We start from the raw sequence: 14,433 nt of genomic DNA on the forward strand, positions 1-14,433 counted from the left end.
CCATTCTCCCACTGTCCCTTTCTGCCACACTATCCCTATCTCACTCCCACTGCCACCCTCTCTCTCACTGTCCCTCTCCCACTGTCCCTCTCTCCCTCTTTCTGCCACTGTCCCTCTCCCACTGTCCCTCTCTCCCTTTCTCCCACTGTCCCTCTCCCACTGTCCCTCTCTCCCTCTTTCTCCCACTGTCCCTCCCTCCCTCTTTCTCCCACTGTCCCTCTCCCACTGTCCCTCTCTCCCTTTCTCCCACTGTCCCTCTCCCACTGTCCCTCTCTCCCTTTCTCCCACTGTCCCTCTCCCACTGTCCCTCTCTCCCTCTTTCTCCCACTGTCCCTCTCTCCCTCTTTCTGCCACTGTCCCTCTCCCACTGTCCCTCTCTCTCCCACTGTTCCTCTCTCCCTCTTTCTCCCAGTGTCCCTCTCTCCCTCTTTCTCCCACTGTCCCTCTCCCACTGTCCCTCTCTCCCTCTTTCTCCCACTGTCCCTCCCTCCCTCTTTCTCCCACTGTCCCTCTCCCACTGTCCCTCTCTCCCTTTCTCCCACTGTCCCTCTCCCACTGTCCCTCTCTCCCTCTTTCTCCCACTGTCCCTCTCTCCCTCTTTCTGCCACTGTCCCTCTCCCACTGTCCCTCTCTCTCCCACTGTTCCTCTCTCCCTCTTTCTCCCAGTGTCCCTCTCTCCCTCTTTCTCCCACTGTCCCTCTCCCACTGTCCCTCTCTCCCTCTTTCTGCCACTGTCCCTCTCCCACTGTCCCTCTCTCCCTCTTTCTGCCACTGTCCCTCTCCCACTGTCCCTCTCTCCCTCTTTCTGCCACTGTCCCTCTCCCACTGTCCCTCTCCCACTGTCCCTCTCTCCCTCTTTCTGCCACTGTCCCTCTCCCACTGTCCCTCTCTCCCTCTTTCTGCCACTGTCCCTCTCCCACTGTCCCTCTCTCCCTCTTTCTCCCACTGTCCCTCTCCCACTGTCCCTCTCTCTCCCACTGTCCCTCTCTCCCTCTTTCTCCCACTGTCCCTCTCCCACTGTCCCTCTCTCCCTCTTTCTCCCACTGTCCCTCTCTCCCTCTTTCTCCCACTGTCCCTCTCCCACTGTCCCTCTCTCCCTCTTTCTCCCACTGTCCCTCTCCCACTGTCCCTCTCTCCCTCTTTCTCCCACTGTCCCTCTTTCTCCCACTGTCCCTCTCTCCCTCTTTCTCCCACTGTCCCTCTCTCCCTCTTTCTCCCACTGTCCCTCTCCCTCTTTCTCCCACTGTCCCTCTCCCACTGTCTCTCTCTCCCTCTTTCTGCCACTGTCCCTCTCCCACTGTCCCTCTCTCCCTCTTTCTCCCACTGTCCCTCTCCCACTGTCCCTCTCTCCCTCTTTCTCCCACTGTCCCTCTCCCACTGTCCCTCTCCCACTGTCCCTCTCTCTCCCACTGTCCCTCTCTCCCTCTTTCTCCCACTGTCCCTCTTTCTCCCACTGTCCCTCTCTCCCTCTTTCTCCCACTGTCCCTCTCTCCCTCTTTCTCCCACTGTCCCTCTCCCTCTTTCTCCCACTGTCCCTCTCCCACTGTCCCTCTCTCCCTCTTTCTGCCACTGTCCCTCTCCCCACTGTCCCTCTCTCTCCCTCTTTCTGCCACTGTCCCCTCTCCCACTGTCCCTCTCTCCCTCTTTCTCCCACTGTCCCTCTCCCACTGTCCCTCTCCCACTGTCCCTCTCTCTCCCACTGTCCCTCTCTCCCTCTTTCTCCCACTGTCCCTCTTTCTCCCACTGTCCCTCTCTCCCTCTTTCTCCCACTGTCCCTCTCTCCCTCTTTCTCCCACTGTCCCTCTCCCTCTTTCTCCCACTGTCCCTCTCCCACTGTCCCTCTCTCTCCTCTTTCTGCCACTGTCCCTCTCCCACTGTCCCTCTCTCCCTCTTTCTGCCACTGTCCCTCTCCCACTGTCCCTCTCTCCCTCTTTCTCCCACTGTCCCTCTCCCACTGTCCCTCTCTCCCTCTTTCTCCCACTGTCCCTCTCCCACTGTCCCTCTCTCCCTCTTTCTCCCACTGTCCCTCTCTCCCTCTTTCTCCCACTGTCCCTCTCCCACTGTCCCTCTCTCCCTCTTTCTCCCACTGTCCCTCTCCCACTGTCCCTCTCTCCCTCTTTCTCCCACTGTCCCTCTTTCTCCACTGTCCCTCTCTCTCCCTCTTTCTCCCACTGTCCCTCTCTCCCTCTTTCTCCCACTGTCCCTCTCTCCCTCTTTCTCCCACTGTCCCTCTCCCACTGTCCCTCTCTCTCCCACTGTCCCTCTCTCCCTCTTTCTCCCACTGTCCCTCTCTCCCTCTTTCTCCCACTGTCCCTCTCTCCCTCTTTCTCCCACTGTCCCTCTCCCACTGTCACTCTCTCTCCCACTGTTCCTCTCTCCCTCTTTCTCCCACTGTCCCTCTCTCCTTCTTTCTCCCAGTGTCCCTCTCCCCCTCCCACTGTCCCTCTCTCCTTCTTTCTCCCAGTGTCCCTCTCTCCCTTGTTGTGAATGTCATCCGAGTGGGTGCGCTGGTGTGGAGGTCCCTCTGGTGGCTAGGAATGGTAACGAAGCTGAGTTTGAATCTGTCATTCAAACAGGTGATGGAATAATTGGGAATCCAAGAAATCCTATTGCAGATTAGCCTAGTCTATTTAGGAGAGCTTTTTGCGCTTGGCGGCCGCTGGCCTGCTTCTGAAGATGGCTGGGAGTTTTCCCTTCTGTTTCTCCCATTTATTCGGTGCCCGAATCTACTGCAGATAAGTTTACCGTTTATGTGCTTAATTGCTGGCTTTGCACTTAAGAGTGTTTCTGCTTATTCCATTTTGTTCTGTGTTTATTTCTTGTATGTGAGGATCTGTCTCTCTGCTTTTGTGAGCAGGGCAATTCCTCCAGCAAGAAAGGGAGCTTGCTCTCTGTTCATGTTTGGAATATTTGCACTTTAGAATATTATTTGTTTGTGATTTTGTTCCTTTCCATTATATCTGCAGTTCTGTCTAAAGTGTCTGTCACAAGAGTACCTGATATAGTGGGGGAGAGTCCGTGTGGTCTCAGTATTTTTTATTATCAGGAGTTTGGTATTTTTTGCAGGGATTTTTTGCTGGATGCAATCAGTTATCTGTCCTGTCCTATCTAGTAAGTCAGGCCTCACCTTTGCTATTCTAAATTTCCTGTGTATTGTGTTTTCTTACATCACCGTTGTTTACATGTTGGGGGCTTGGTATTTCTTTGGGGACTGCTCCAAGGCAAGTTAGGATTCCTCATTTCTATCTTTGAGGTGTAGCAAGTTTCTCCAGCGGTGACGAGGTGTCTAGGTGTGTTAGGAACATCCCACTGCTACTTCTAGTGTTGTCTGATAGGGGATTGCGGTCAGCTTAGTTTCCAACTACTCTTGTGCTTTTCTTTTTTCTTGATTATTGGGATATTTTGTGATCGTCCACGGTTATCTGATCATAACACCCCCTCTCACTGTCCCTCTCTCTCACTCTCCCACTGTCCATTTCTTCCACTCTCCCACTGTCCTCTCTCACTCTTCCTCTCTCCCACTGTCCCTCTCTCACTCCATCCTCTCTCACTCTTCCTCTTTCCCACTGTCGCTCTCTCACTCTCTCGCCCACTGTCCCTTTCGCCCTCTTTCTCCCACTGTCCCTCCCTCACCCTTTCACCCCCACTCTCCCTCACACACTCTCCCACTATCCCTCTCTCTCTCCCGCTCTCTCCCACTGTCCCTCACCCACTCCTTCTCCCCCTCTCTCTCCCACGCTCTCTCTCCCCCTCTCTCTTTCTCCGACTCTTGCTCACCCACTCTGTCACTCTTCCTCTGTCTCTCTCCCCCTCTCTCTTTCTCCGACTCTTGCTCTCCCACTCTCTCTCTCTCACTCTTCCTCTGTCTCTCTCCCACTCTCCACCTCTCTTTCCCGCTCTTATTCTCTCTCTCACCAGCAAAATAATATTAATGGACACATAAGCTATCATAAGACCTGTAGCAACATAGAAACAAAGCTGTGATTGGTTGCTATAGGCCACCTGATAAATATCCAGGCTAGCTGTCAAAGCAGCCAATATATTATCTCACACATCCAAACAGTAAGTAAATATTTTTTTGGGGGGGCGAATAACTAAAGCGCGGGGTTGTTGTCCACCTCAGCTTAATATTTGGTTTCACCCTTTACCCCTTGGAATAGATATCTGCAATCACCTCCTATACCGTCCACAAGCTTCTTACTCCTCTCACCTGGAATCTTGGATTCTTCTTTATAAACAGCTCCAGATCTCTCATATGTAAAGGGAGTCTTCTCTTCTCTCCAGAGCAATTTTCAGATCTCTCCACAGGTGTCACTGGGATTTAGATCCGGACCCATTGCTGCAACTTCAGAACATTCCAGCTGATTCTGGAGGCTTCTTGAAATTTTTTTGGAAGACCCACGACCTAGGACACAAACCCAGCTTTCTGACACTGGGCACTACAATGATACCCAAAATCTTTTGGTAATCTTCAGATTTCATTATGTTTTGCACACAGTCAAGGCCCCCAGTGCCAGAGGCAACAAAACATCTCTGACCCTCCACCATGTGTGACTGTAGGCCTTGTGCTCTTTTCCTTGCTGGCCTCATTCAGTTTTCAGTAAACAGTAGAATGATGTGCTTCACAAAAAAGCTCTATCTTGGTCTCATGTGTCCACAAGACGCTTTTCCAGAAGTATTTTGATTACGAACATTTTTGCAAACTCCAGCCTAGCTTTTTATGTCTCTGTGTCAGCAGTAGGGTCCTCCTGGGTCCCCTCCATAGAGTTTCATTTAATTCGGATGTGGACAGATAGTTTGCGCTGACACTGATGCACCTGACCCGACAAGGCAACTGGAATTTCTTTGAAACTTGATTGGGGCGGCCTATTCACCACCCGAAACTATCCTGTGTTGCAATTTTTCTCTGCCGTCCATGTTAAGGGAGATTAGCTACAATGCCATGGGTTTAAACTTCTTTATTATAGTGCGCACCGTGGACCAAGGGACATCAAGATCTCTGGAGATCGACTTGTACCCTTAAGATTGTTGATAATTTTCCACAATTTTGGTTCTCAGGTCCTCGGACAGTTCTCTTCTCCTTTTCTGTTTCCCATGCATAGTGTGGCACACACGGATCCACCATTGCAAAGATTGAGTCAACTTCTCCCTTTTTTATCTGGTTTCAGGTGTGATTTTCTTATTGCCCACACCCATTACTTACCACAGGTGAGCTTGAATGACCATCACATGTGTGAAACAAATTTGTTTAGCCACAATTTTGGAAAGGGTGACAATTTTTTAAAGCACAATTTTAGGTTTTTGTATGAAATTATATCCAGTTTGCCTTTTTTTTCCTTCTTATTTTGTGTTGTTCCAATACACACAAAGGAAATAAGCATGTGTATAACAAAATATGTGTAAATGCAATAATTTTCTGGGAGAAGTATTTCATTTCTAGAACTATTTCAAGGGTGCCCAACACTTTCAGCCATGTCTGTGTGTATATTTTTTTAGTCTTTATTAATCCCCCTATAGGATTGAACCTGAGATGTCTTCGTTGCCTTTGCTGTAACATTGCAGTGTACTATAACAGACAATCTACGCAGGGCTGCACAATATCATACTGTTGTCAGTGCGGTTCTGGGTAGTTTCCACTTCGGGGAATGTGGATGATTCTTCGCTCACTGATGTCCTCGGGGCCAAAAATGAAACTTCCTTATATTTATACAAACAAGATTTTTTATGTCTTGACGCCCGTGGTTATTTCGTACATTTTACACAACCTTCAGATACTGAACTAAGGAAAACACATCACAACACGTCCTAATTCTTCGCATTTGTTCTTTTAGCATCATTATTTATAACCGTCCCTAATTCCTAGAGGGGGGAAAAAGGTGCAAGTGGGGTTTACAGTACAGTACATGTTTACGTTCTGCAGAAGAGGGGCGGCAAGGACCGGAGGACGGAGCGTTCTCTGATGTTGCTTGTGTCTGATGTACCGTACATGTTCATTGAGCGACGCCGCGCCCGTCTAGTCGGATTCTGGATGGAAGTGTGCACATAGCAGCCATGCGAGTTCCCAGCTCTGGCACTAGAGAATCCTGACAACACACATTGCGTGTGATGTGAATATTCACAAGTCTGCATTCACACAGAGATACTGTAGAAGACTGGTGGATTTAGAGTGCACAACGCCTTTAGAGCACTTCAGGTGTATCAAAGACATGTCTATGTCTGCCTCCAGCTCCTCCCTCCTACGCCTGTGTCTGCCTCCAGCTCCTCCCTCCTACGCCTGTGTCTGCCTCCAGCTCCTCCCTCCTACGCCTGTGTCTGCCTCCAGCTCCTCCCTCCTACGCCTGTGTCTGCCTCCAACTCCTCCCTCCTACGCCTGTGTCTGCCTCCAGCTCCTCCCTCCTACGCCTGTGTCTGCCTCCAGCTCCTCCCTCCTACGCCTGTGTCTGCCTCCAGCTCCTCCCTCCTACGCCTGTGTTTGCCTCCAGCTCCTCCCTCCATACGCCTGTGTCTGCCTCCAGCTCCTCCCTCCTACGCCTGTGTCTGCCTCCAGCTCCTCCCTCCTACGCCTGTGTCTGCCTCCAGCTCCTCCCTCCTACGCCTGTGTCTGCCTCCAGCTCCTCCCTCCTACGCCTGTGTCTGCCTCCAGCTCCTCCCTCCTACGCCTGTGTCTGCCTCCAGCTCCTCCCTCCTATGCCTACCGTGTTTTTCCAAAAATAAGCCCTAGCAGGGATTTTCAGCATTTTCAGAGCAAGGCTTAAATATAAGCCCTACCCCGAAAATAAGCCCTAGTCACAGTTCAATAATGAAGTGTCCGTACAGCTAATAAAAAGTTACAGATACTGCAGGACACGTCCTTACAGCCAGCAGGCACCCCACAATCGCACCCGACGCTGAGCGGCAGGACCTGCCGTGATCGCACCCCCACACACATCAGCTCTCACACATACACACAATCAGATCTCACATACAAACATTGGATCGCACACACATTGGAACGCACACAGATCAGATCGCACACATACTCTCTACATCCAGCGACACCGATCTCGTCTCACTGGCAGAATCCTGAGAGGCTGTACGGTGGAGCTTAAAGACCTACCACAATAGGACCTGCGGACACACGTGTCCTCCTCCCATCATTCCCTGCCGCTGGAAGTGCTGGATGTGATGTGTGATCGTGCATGCGTGTCACCCAGAAGCAGAGGAGGACGGCGTGCAGCATCCACTGGAGATCACAGGATGACCTGGGAGCCAAAAAGACGTCCGGGTCTGTTAAGTATGAGTCTCCTAGGTAGTGGGGTCCTGCTTTTTTTTTTGGAGGGGGGGAGGGGAGGGGTAAACTTACCCCTCAACCGTTTTTCTCCAAGAATACGACCGCCATCATTTTTGCCCCCCAAAAAAGCACTTAGTGTCTTATTTTTAGAAAAACATGGTATGTTTGCCTCCAGCTCATACCCTCCTATGCCTGTGTCTGCCTCCAGCTCCTCCCTCTTATTTTCCTTTTATGTCTGTCTATCTCCAGCTTCGCCCTCCTCTTTTCCCCTGTGTGTTTCTACCTCCAGCTCCTCCCTCCTTTCCCTATGTCTGTCTGCTTCCAGCTCCTACCTCCGCTTTCCCCTCTATGTCTATATCATCCTCCAGGTCCTCCTTTCCCCTTTATGTCTGTCTGCCTGCCTCCAGCTCCTTCCTCCTCCTTCCCCTCTATGTCTAGGTCTGCCGCCAGCTCCTCCTTCCTCCTTCCCCTCTATGCCTGTGTCTGCCTCCAGCTCTTCCCTCCTCCCTCCTTCTCTATGCCTGTGTCTGCCTCCAGGTCCTCTCTGCTCCTTCCCCTCTATGTCTGTGTCTTCCTCCAGCTCCTCCCTCCTCCTTCCCCTCTATGTCTGTGTCTGCCTCCAGCTCCTCCCTCTCTATGCCTGTGTCTGCCTCCAGCTCCTCTCTCCTCCTTCCCCTCTATGTCTGTGTCTTCCTCCAGCTCCTCCCTCCTCCTTCCCCTCTATGTCTGTGTCTGCCTCCAGCTCCTCCCTCCTCCTTCTCTATGTCTGTGTCTGCCTCCAGCTCCTCCCTCCTCCTTCCCCTCTATGTCTGTGTCTGCCTCCAGCTCCTCCCTCCTCCTTCTCTATGCCTGTGTGCCTCCAGCTCATCCCTCCTTCTTCCCCTCTGTGTCTGCCTCCAGCTCTTCCCTCCTCCTTCCCATCTGTGTGTCTGCCTCCAGCTCCTCTTTCCTTCTCTATGTCTGTGTCTGCCTCCAGCTCCTCCCTCCTTCTCTATGTCTGTGTCTGCCTCCAACTCCTCCCTCCTCCTTCCCCTCTATGTCTGTGTCTACCTCCAGGTCCTCCCTCCTTCTCTATGCCCGTGTCTACCTCCAGCTCCTCCTTCTCTATGTCTGTCTGTCTCCAGCTCCTCCTTTCCCTTCTATGTCTCTGTCTGCCTCCAGCTCCTCCTTTCCCTTCTATGTCTGTGTCTGCCTCCAGCAACTCCTTCTCTATGTCTGTGTCTGCCTCCAGCTCCTCCCTCCTCTATGTCTGTGTCTGCCTCCAGCTCCTCCTTTCCCCTCTATGTCTGTGTCTGCCTCCAGCTCCTCCTTTCCCCTCTATGTCTGTGTCTGCATCCAGCTCCTCCTTTCCCCTCTATGTCTGTGTCTGCCTCCAGCTCCTCCCTCCTACGCCTGTGTCTGCCTCCAGCTCCTCCCTCCTACGCCTGTGTCTGCCTCCAGCTCCTCCCTCCTACGCCTGTGTCTGCCTCCAGCTCCTCCTTCCTACGCCTGTCTACCTCCAACTCCTCCCTCCTACGCCTGTGTCTGCCTCCAGCTCCTCCCTCCTACGCCTGTGTCTGCCTCGAGCTCCTCCCTCCTATGCCTGTGTTTTTCCAAAAATAAGCCCTCCCGAAAAATAAGCCCTAGCAGGGATTTTCAGCATTTTCGGAACAAGGCTTAAATATAAGCCCTACCCCGAAAATAAGCCCTAGTCACGGTTCAATAATGAAGTGTCCGTGCAGTTAATAAAGTTACAGATGCTGCAGGACACGTCCTTACAGCCAGCAGGCACCCCACAATCGCACCCGACGCTGAGCGGCAGGACCTGCCGTGATCGCACCCCCACACACATCAGCTCTCACACATACACACAATCAGATCTCACATACAAACATTGGATCGCACACACAATGGAACACACACAGATCAGATCGCACACATACTGTCTACATCCAGCGACACCGATCTCGTCTCACTGGCAGAATCCTGAGAGGCTGTACGGTGGAGCTTAAAGACCTGCCACAATAGGACCTGCGGACACACGTTGGAAGTGCTGGATGTGATGTAAGTGTGTGCGTGCATGCGTGTCACCCAGAAGCAGGGGAGGACGGCGTGCAGCATCCACTGGAGATCACAGGATGACCTGGGAGCCAAAAAAAGTCCGGGTCTGTTAAGTATGAGTCTCCTAGGTAGTGGGGTCCTGCTTTTTTTTTTTTTTTTTTTTTTGGAGGGGGGGAGGGGAGGGGTAAACTTACCCCTCAACCGTTTTTCTCCAAGAATACGACCGCCATCATTTTTGCCCCCCAAAAAATCACTAAGTGTCTTATTTTTAGAAAAACATGGTATGTTTGCCTCCAGCTCATACCCTCCTATGCCTGTCTGCCTCCAGCTCCTCCCTCCTATGCCTGTGTCTGCCTCCAGCTCCTCCTTCTTATTTTCCTTTTATGTCTGTCTATCTCCAGCTTCGCCCTCCTCCTTTTCCCTGTGTGTTTCTACCTCCAGCTCCTCCCTCCTTTCCCTATGTCTGTCTGCTTCCAGCTCCTACCTCCTCTTTCCCCTCTATGTCTATATCATCCTCCAGGTCCTCCTTTCCCCTTTATGTTTGTCTGCCTGCCTCCAGCTCCTTCCTCCTCCTTCCCCTCTATGTCTAGGTCTGCCGCCAGCTCCTCCCTCCTCCTTCCCCTCTATGCCTGTGTCTGCCTCCAGCTCTTCCCTCCTCCCTATGCCTGTGTCTGCCTCCAGCTCCTCTCTGCTCCTTCCCCTCTATGTCTGTCTGTGCCTGCCTCCAGCTCCTCCCTCCCCTCTATGTCTGTGTCTGCCTCCAGCTCCTCCCTCTCTATGCCTGTGTCTGCCTCCAGCTCCTCCCTCCTCCTTCCCGTCTGTGTCTTCCTCCAGCTCCTCCCTCCTCCTTCCCCTCTATGTCTGTGTCTGCCTCCAGCTCATCCCTCCTCCTTCCCATCTGTGCGTCTGCCTCCAGCTCCTCTTTCCTTCTCTATATCTGTGTCTGCCTCCAACTCCTCCCTCCTCCTTCCCCTCTATGTCTGTGTCTACCTCCAGGTCCTCCCTTCTTCTCTATGCCCGTGTCTGCCTCCCGCTTCTCCTTTCCCTTCTATGTCTCTGTCTGCCTCCAGCTCCTCCTTTCCCTTCGATGTCTGTGTCTGCCTCCAGCTCCTCCTTCTCTATGTCTGTGTCTGCCTCCAGCTCCTCCTTTCCCCTCTATGTCTGTGTCTGCCTCCAGCTCCTCCTTTCCCCCCTATGTCGGTGTCTGCCTCCAGCTCCTCCTTTCCCCTCTATGACTGTGTCTGCCTCCAGCTCCTCCTTTCCCCTCTATGTCTGTGTCTGCCTCCAGCTCCTCCTTTCCCCCCTATGTCGGTGTCTGCCTCCAGCTCCTCCTTTCCCCTCTATGACTGTGTCTGCCTCCAGCTCCTCCTTTCCCCTCTGTCGGTGTCTGCCTCCAGCTCCTCCTTTCCCCTCTATGACTGTGTCTGCCTCCAGCTCCTCCTTTCCCCTCTATGTCTGTGTCTGCCTCCAGCTCCTCCTTCTCTATGTCGGTGTCTGCCTCCAGCTCCTCCTTTCCCCTCTATGACTGTGTCTGCCTCCAGCTCCTCCTTTCCCCTCTATGTCTGTGTCTGCCTCCAGCTCCTCCTTTCCCCTCTATGTCTGTGTCTGCCTCCAGCTCCTCCTTTCCCCTCTATGACTGTGTCTGCCTCCAGCTCCTCCTTTCCCCTCTATGACTGTGTCTGCCTCCAGCTCCTCTCTCCTCCTTCCCCTCTATGTCTGTGTCTGCCTCCAGCTCCTCTCTCCTCCTTCCCCTCTATGTCTGTGTCTGCCTCCAGCTCCTCCCTCCTCCTTCCCCTCTGTGTGTGTCTGCCTCCAGCTCCTCTCTCCTCCTTCCCCTCTATGTCTGTGTCTGCCTCCAGCTCCTCTCTCCTCCTTCCCCTCTATGTCTGTGTCTGCCTCCAGCTCCTCTCTCCTCCTTCCCCTCTATGTCTGTGTCTGCCTCCAGCTCCTCCCTCCTCCTTCCCCTCTGTGTGTGTCTGCCTCCAGCTCCTCTCTCCTCCTTCCCCTCTATGTCTGTGTCTGCCTTCAGCTCCTCTCTCCTCCTTCCCCTCTATGTCTGTGTCTGCCTCCAGCTCCTCCCTCCTCTATGTCTGTGTCTGCCTCCAGCTCCTCTCTCCTCCTTCCCCTCTATGTCTGTGTCTGCCTCCAGCTCCTCTCTCCTCCTTCCCCTCTATGTCTGTGTCTGCCTCCAGCTCCTCTCTCCTCCTTCTCCTCTATGCCTGTGTCTGCCTCCAGCTCCTCCCTCCTCCTTCCCCTCTATGTCTGTGTCTGCCTCCAGCTCCTCCCTCCTCCTTCCCCTCTATGTCTGTGTCTGCCTCCAGCTCCTCCCTCCTCCTTCTCCTCTATGCCTGTGTCTGCCTCCAGCTCCTCCCTCCTCCTTCCCCTCTATGTCTGTGTCTGCCTCCAGCTCCTCCCTCCTCCTTCCCCTCTATGTCTGTGTCTGCCTCCAGCTCCTCCCTCCTCCTTCCCCTCTATGTCTGTGTCTGCCTCCAGCTCCTCCCTCCTCCTTCCCCTCTATGTCTGTGTCTGCCTCCAGCTCCTCTCTCCTCCTTCCCCTCTATGTCTGTGTCTGCCTCCAGCTCCTCTCTCCTCCTTCCCCTCTATGTGTGTCTGCCTCCAGCTCCTCCCTCCTCCTTCCCCTCTGTGTGTGTCTGCCTCCAGCTCCTCTCTCCTCCCTCCCTCTCTATGCCTGTGTCTGCCTCCAGCTCCTCTCTCCTCCTTCCCCTCTATGTCTGTGTCTGCCTCCAGCTCCTCTCTCCTCCTTCCCCTCTATGTGTGTCTGGCTCCAGCTCCTCTCTCCTCCTTCCCCTCTATGTGTGTCTGCCTCCAGCTCCTCTCTCCTCCTTCCCCTCTATGTGTGTCTGCCTCCAGCTCCTCTCTCCTCCTTCCCCTCTATGTGTGTCTGCCTCCAGCTCCTCTCTCCTCTTTTCCCCTCTATGTCTGTGTCTGCCTCCAGCTCCTCTCTCCTCCTTCCCCTCTATGTCTGTGTCTGCCTCCAGCTCCTCTCTCCTCCTTCCCGTCTATGTGTGTCTGCCTCCAGCTCCTCCCTCCTCCTTCCCCTCTGTGTGTGTCTGCCTCCAGCTCCTCTCTCCTCCCTCCCTCTCTATGCCTATGTCTGCCTCCAGCTCCTCTCTCCTCCTTCCCCTCTATGTCTGTGTCTGCCTCCAGCTCCTCTCTCCTCCTTCCCCTCTATGTGTGTCTGGCTCCAGCTCCTCTCTCCTCCTTCCCCTCTATGTGTGTCTGCCTCCAGCTCCTCTCTCCTCCTTCCCCTCTATGTGTGTCTGCCTCCAGCTCCTCTCTCCTCCTTCCCCTCTATGTGTGTCTGCCTCCAGCTCCTCTCTCCTCTTTTCCCCTCTATGTCTGTGTCTGCCTCCAGCTCCTCTCTCCTCCTTCCCCTCTATGTGTGTCTGCCTCCAGCTCCTCCCTCCTCCTTCCCCTCTATGTCTGTGTCTGCCTCCAGCTCCTCTCTCCTCCTTCCCCTCTATGTCTGTGTCTGCCTCCAGCTCCTCCCTCCTCCTTCCCCTCTATGTCTGTGTCTGCCTCCAGCTCCTCCCTCCTCCTTCTCCTCTATGCCTGTGTCTGCCTCCAGCTCCTCCCTCCTCCTTCCCCTCTATGTCTGTGTCTGCCTCCAGCTCCTCCCTCCTCCTTCCCCTCTATGTCTGTGTCTGCCTCCAGCTCCTCCCTCCTCCTTCTCCTCTATGCCTGTGTCTGCCTCCAGCTCCTCCCTCCTCCTTCCCCTCTATGTCTGTGTCTGCCTCCAGCTCCTCCCTCCTCCTTCCCCTCTATGTCTGTGTCTGCCTCCAGCTCCTCCCTCCTCCTTCCCCTCTATGTCTGTGTCTGCCTCCAGCTCCTCCCTCCTCCTTCCCCTCTATGTCTGTGTCTGCCTCCAGCTCCTCCCTCCTCCTTCCCCTCTATGTCTGTGTATGCCTCCAGCTTCTCCCTCCTCCTTCCCCTCTATGTCTGTGTCTGCCTCCAGCTCCTCCCTCCTCCTTCCCCTCTATGTCTGTGTCTGCCTCCAGCTCCTCCCTCCTCCTTCCCCTCTATGTCTGTGTCTGCCTCCAGCTCCTCTCTCCTCCTCCCTCCTCTAGGTCTGTGTCTGCCTCCAGCTCCTCCCTCCTCTATGTCTGTGTCTGCCTCCAGCTCCTCCCTCCTCTATGTCTGTGTCTGCCTCCAGCTCCTCCCTCCTCTATGTCTGTGTCTGCCTCCAGCTCCTCTCTCCTCCTTCCCCTCTATGTGTGTCTGCCTCCAGCTCCTCTCTCCTCCTTCCCCTCTATGTCTGTGTCTGCCTCCAGCTCCTCTCTCCTCCTTCCCCTCTATGTCTGTGTCTGCCTCCAGCTCCTCTCTCCTCCTTCCCCTCTATGTCGGTGTCTGCCTCCAGCTTTTCCCTCCTCTCTAATGAATCTTATGAGCACCAATTGTTTCCTCACTAACAGATTCTCGATCTTCACCAACCACAGATTTAACCCCTTGAGAATCCACGTTCCAGAAGGAGAAAACAGCGGATTTCTGCAATCAGATATGTTACCTAGTTTCTTATTTTCATTTGTGCTATTGCTTTATGAAATAAACTTAAAACGATGCTCACTTCTCAAATTACACTGTGTCTAAACGACTTGGAAGTTTATCACTTTTCGGATGAAGCTGCTGAAACCTAAAGAGGTTTTGTAGCTGATAACAATTAGAAAAAAAACTAAAAAAAACCTGAAGAAATGATAGTTGCCGATTCCCCCTAATTCTAGTGCTAACGCTTACCTAATCGACACTGGTTTCTACTTTCTGGTCCTTTCCTGGAAATTAACACAAAAGGAATCTGTCTGTCTGTTTTTTTTCTACCACATTTGAAAGGAGCATAATGTAGGGGCAGAGATCCTGATTCCAGCGATGTGTCACTTACTGAGCTGCTTAGTGTGGTTTTGATAGAATCAATGTTTTCTCTGCTGCAGATCTAGCAGTTATACAGACCTCATGAATATGCTGGACTACCTGCAGCATGCCAAGTAGTCCTGTAATGATAATCTGCTGCTGATTAAACAGTGATTTTATCAAAACTATACTAACCAGCCCAGTAAGTGACATATCACTGGAATCAGGATATCTTTTCCTTCATCATGCTCCTCTCAGAC

Source organism: Anomaloglossus baeobatrachus, chromosome 4 (assembly GCF_048569485.1).
Source record: "Anomaloglossus baeobatrachus isolate aAnoBae1 chromosome 4, aAnoBae1.hap1, whole genome shotgun sequence".
Taxonomy (NCBI): Eukaryota; Metazoa; Chordata; class Amphibia; order Anura; family Aromobatidae; genus Anomaloglossus; species Anomaloglossus baeobatrachus.